Source organism: Coregonus lavaretus (assembly GCF_964263955.1).
Source record: "Coregonus lavaretus genome assembly, chromosome: 1".
Taxonomy (NCBI): domain Eukaryota; kingdom Metazoa; phylum Chordata; class Actinopteri; order Salmoniformes; family Salmonidae; genus Coregonus; species Coregonus lavaretus.
In genome coordinates, this window is record NC_139988.1 from 43,173,327 (window position 1) to 43,179,094 (window position 5,768).

A 5,768-nucleotide genomic window follows, 5' to 3' on the forward strand; every position below is an offset into this window, starting at 1 on the left:
TAATATTTGTCAATACATTTCTCTAGCCTTATAATTTGTTTTGTGTTATTATCCAGATTGAATGTTATTACCCTCGAATATATGAAATGTTAATATTTAGTCTAACTTACTGATATTTAATATTATGTTTTTATCTTGAGGTGATTTGTATTGCTGTGTATTCAATACGCTATCTTGTATACCTGCCCTCTACCGGAAGTTCCCTACCTGTTTCTGTCTTGCTTTAATATAAATCTAACCAGATTGGGTCTCCTGGAGGGTCGAGATTTCTCCCTAAGAATTAGCCGTCTAACTCCCTGACCCTGTAACTCTGCGGTGAGGTCGTCGATATGATGTAGGAGTATAAGCCAATTTGAAAAAAAAAAATTCAACTATGTGTTGTTATTCTCTTTGACATGTGTCTTAGAAATGTGTATTAAGAATATTGGTAGAAGTATTAATTTGTCATACAGTGAATAATTTGCCTGGATTTCCTGAAATAGAAATTCCCTAAACTAAACTGTTGTTCTGATCTGTCCTCTCTCAAGGTTATGGCGAAGGTGACCACAGATGGTATCTATACGCATGGAAGGGACAATTTGACCAAAGAACAGTGTGGACCTCAAACCCCCTCTGACCGGCTGAAGTAATGGCGAAAATGGCGTTCAGTATGGTCTACTGTGAGACCTGGGTCCGAGTCAGTAACCTGTACACAGCATCCAGTCGAAGCTATCAACTGCCTTTTCTCTCATGCCTTTTCTCTCAGGAGTGCAACAGGAGTCCATGTGGAGTGAGCATGGAGAGAGATCTGTTCCAAACTTATCTCATGTTGCTGGTATACTGGATGGCAAATGGCCAAGTCATAATGGGTGGTAAAGGTGGTGACGGCCCAGATGAGACATTAGTCTGTTTGGGAAAATCAGATTATTCCTCAGACATTGAAATCGGGACATTATCATGGGCCATCCACTTTGAACATGTGTGCCATTGGGAAGACTATCTGTAAAGCTATCTGAAGAAGATGTATGTTTTAATGTAAATGTACATTCTGCTAGTGTCAATATGTGCTAGGTTGAGGGTTTTAACTTTGAGTGATAGAACCAACGTGAATCACTGAGCAATGTCATTCTAGATAATTAATTGGGTTTTAATTATGATTTGGAAACTTAATGATTTCCCTGACCTATTCCCTATTCCTGACTACATCTCTGATGATGAGGACCCCAATCCTGAGCATAAGGACCCAGATGTGGAGCTCATGTTCCACACTTTGTGTATAAAGCGCCCAAAGATGGGTCTCTGTCACTGGTGTAGGAAGGGTTCTAAACGAGATGGACATTTTCATCACGCTGACCCCTATCACTGTGCTCGTTGTCAGCATGATGATTGTCCTATTTGCTGTAATGAAGCTTGTGTGTGATGTTAATTTTATGGGTTTTATTATTTTCCAGATTGACTGTGTTTTGATAAATAAGGTATTAAACTCAGCAACTTTGTTGTTTACCATGGATGACATGTCAGGCACTAGAAGGATGTATTTGGTTTGTTTCAATGTATACTTAACAATAATTATGTAATGCTTGTACCCATAAATGTTTATATAAGAAACTGAGTTTCTTAAGAGGGGAATGTGAGAGAAAAATTAAGTATTTACCTGATTTGTTTAATATTAATAGTTAACAATTATATTCTTAACAAAAGTAAGACATTTATATTCTACCAATGCTGTGTTTCTGAGAAAGGATGGTTCCTCTCTTCCACGTTCACTCCCCGCAGCTGGTCTGGGCATATCGTCAAGGACATGGTGCGATGACCTGTTATTGTTTCCAACCATCTGGGCTTCTGTTCAACTTGGTCACACAGCTCAAGAGAAGGAGCCTCTGAGAGTGACCACAGTGTCTCAGTCTATCCTGTTCTTCATATCTTTCAAGGGCACAGCTGTGTGGAGATATGAGGTGAGCAGAGGCTGGCTTGAACAGAGAGGAGTAACGGAACTAACGTTATCACTGGTTTGTGCGCTATGACCCGATACACATAGCCACAAGAAGAAAACAAGGTAGCTTATGATGCCGTGATCTGCCAGGGAGGGTTGGAACCAGCCATGACTAAGCATTTTTAGGTCCACTATATAAGACCTAAGCATTTCCGGTATTGTTGGGCTCTCAACGATCAACTATGGGTGGTCGTTGACCAGCTCCATTATTGCAATAATTAATCGATAAAAAATAAAGATTGATTGTTTGAAGAAATGACAAAATCCATGCCTTTTGTGGCCAGTTGCCGTTGTGCCCTTGGGATGAATATAATAATGGTAATTCCCTTCTCCCTGAGTGCTGCTTGCTCTGAACCACCTCTCACTCACATGGCTCTACATCATGTGATCGGGTCTTTCTCAATCTACTATCCCCCATAGTCAAATGTTGACCAATTCTATTCTGCGCGAGAAATAAATATTCCAATCATAGTATTGGACAGTTGTGGGATGCGATAGATCCAACATTAATACAACCACTAGCATAAAAAAAAATAAAAAATACGCAGTGAGGCTGAAGCAACAGTTTAGAACGTTTAGGTTAAAATGTTGACTAACTATTAGGCTATTTCTTCACATTATAAGCTCAGCAATGCGCACACGGCAGTAGGCTAAAAACGTGAATGTTCCATTAGCGGGAAAACACCATTATCAAAACTGACCGCAAATGTGACTATGCATGTAATGCTTTTATTATTGAGGTGCATTTTTATTGTGAAAATGATCTTCCCTAAACATGAAACTCACGCGCTGCTTATGTACGCCAGTTAGGCTCTACACCCCTTGTAAAGCGGATTAATGTGCTTCATTTTAAGAAGTTATTTGGCCACTTTAGTTGTGATACAAACCTTATCAAAACATATAGGCCTATGGGCTAGGCTACGAGGCGTGCAACTATGATTTCGAAAAATTATCAAAAAAAGGCATTGTTTCTTGCCTTACGCAGGGCATCATTCACAACTGATAATATAAAATTCACAAGTGATAGGCTAATATTGACACTCATCAGACTATTCTTGATTTAATCTTACATTTACATTTACATTTTAGTCATTTAGCAGACGCTCTTAACCAGAGCGACTTACAGGAGCAATTAGGGTTAAGTGCCTTGCTCAAGGGCACATTAACGTCATTTAGCAGACGCTCTTAGCCAGAGCGACTCACAAATTGGTGCGTTCACCCTATAGCCAGTGGGATAACCACTTTACAATTTGGGGGGGGGGGGGGGGGGTTAGAAGGAATACTTTATCCTATCCCAGGTATTCCTTAAAGAGGTGGGGTTTCAAATGTCTCCGGAAGGTGGTGAGTGACTCCGCTGTCCTGGCGTCGTGAGGGAGCTTGTTCCACCATTAAGGGTGCCAGAGCAGCGAACAGTTTTGACTGGGCTGAGCGGGAGCTATGCTTCCGCAGAGGAAGGGGAGCCGGCAGGCCAGAGGTGGATGAACGCAATGTCCTCGTTTGGGTGTAGGGACTGATCAGAGCCTGAAGGTACAGAGGTGCCGTTCCCCTCACTGCTCCATAGGCAAGCACCATGGTCTTGTAGCGGATGCGAGCTTCAACTGGAAGCCAGTGGAGTGTGCGGAGGAGGGGGGTGACGTGAGAGAACTTGGGAAGGTTGAACACCAGACGGGCTGCGGCATTCTGGATGAGTTGTAGGGGTTTAATGGCACAGGCAGGGAGCCCAGCCAACAGCGAGTTGCAGTAGTCCAGACGGGAGATGACAAGTGCCTGGACCAGGACCTGCGCCGCTTCCTGTGTAAGGCAGGGTCGCACTCTCCGAATGTTGTAGAGCATGAACCTGCAGGAGCGGGTCACCGCCTTGATGTTGGCGGAGAACGACAGGGTGTTGTCCAGGGTCACGCCTAGGCTCTTCGCACTCTGGGAGGAGGACACAGCGGAGTTGTCAACCGTGATGGCGAGATCATGGAACGGGCAGTCCTTCCCCGGGAGGAAGAGCAGCTCCGTCTTGCCAGGGTTCAGCTTGAGGTGGTGATCCGTCATCCATACTGATATGTCTGCCAGATATGCAGAGATGCGATTCGCCACCTGGTTATCAGAAGGGGGAAAGGAGAAGATTAGTTGCGTATCTTGTCTTTAGATATACTAAATAATATATGTATGACATTTTTATTTATTTAGAATGGACCATAATCCTGCACCTGACTTGAAACAGGGGCAAAGGACAAAAATTAAATAATCTATGCACTTAAATAGCGAATGGAGGATGATTTTCCCGTGGTTCTTTTTTTTATGCCAGCCAGGAAGGATATACTGCTGTTGTAAAGAGAAGCAATGTGCTTAATATTAGGAAAGTTGAGAAATAAATATAGTAGGCCTAGCGTATAGAAAGCTGATGGGATCCTCCTCTTTTTAATAGAGGCCACCACTCTGTTTTCTCACACAATTGCATAGCCTATAGAAATATTGCACAACATGAGCTCATGGGCTCTCCTGAAGTGTTTGATTAGATTTTCGATACATTTCCATTGATGTCAGAGTGATTAGAGGGACAATAGAGTGCTGAGTAACAGGCAGTTAACAAATTTGGTAAGCTACTAATGACCATGAGCAGCATCAGAGCTTGGAGAAGACTAATTACCATGACTAAAAAGTCTAGTGAAATTTGACTGCCTTCATGACTCGTGACCGCCGGTGTGGCGGTAATATGGTCACCGTAACAGCCCTATGTCTGATCATCCTCGCTACAAAGATCAGTGGCATTGTTTGATATTTAATTTAATATGTAAATGCTGATAATTCTGAAGCGTATTGTTGTTAATACCAATCTCACCAGATTTGTATTTATATCCATAAACTTTTTTTCTTTACCCTTCATAATATATCAATAGTTCTAATTCTGATGGGCTAGAAGGAGAGAGACCGAGTGCTGCCCCTGAACTGTGAAGAAAGCACGAAAGTTCCTTGAATTCCCTTATGGGATAAAACATTTTTCTTATGGAGTTATAAAGGGTTGTAATTCTAATTTTATTTATTATTCTGATTTTGTTTATTTTATTTCACTGGCAGTGTTGTTGTTTTTTGGACGCAAGAATCACGGTGTGAGTTGTGTCCAAAGCGGGAATGGTAAGTGATTGTAGAAAAGAATGGTATGCACCCAAATTAACTACGATCGCCCACCTATCTGTGCCCAATGTCTATTTTTGTCAAGAACACAATGCAGGAAAGCAAGTACTGATCTCTTTGGCTAGCCTACCAGTCCCCTGGGCCCATTCGGTACATTTTTGTTCACATGCCTGCCTGTAAAATAAAAAATATATGTTGGCAATGGTTGACAGCTAATCCAAATGGATTGAACCCTTCCCCACATCAAATGAGGAAGCAAAGACTGTGGCTAAGTGCCTGTTACAAGACATTGTTCCACGATTCGGTGTACCGCAAAGTTTAGATAGCGATAGGGGGACAAATTTCAACTTGAAGATAATGAAAGAACTGTGTGACATGATACAAGTTAAGAGAAATTTGCATGTACCGTTTCACCTGGAAAGTTCTGGACTTGTAGAACACTACAATGGCGATCTGAAAAGTAAACTGGCAAAAATATGTGCTCAAACAGGACTTACCTGGGTGGATGCGCTACCCATAGCCTTTTTTTCAATAAGTTCCAAGCAAGTCCGGAAAACTGGCCTCAGTCCACATGGGGTATTGATGGCCCATCCGATGAGGACCCCTGTGTCACCATCAGCTGCAGTCCCTGATCTGCATCTGTTGGGTGACACTATGATGAATTACGGTATAG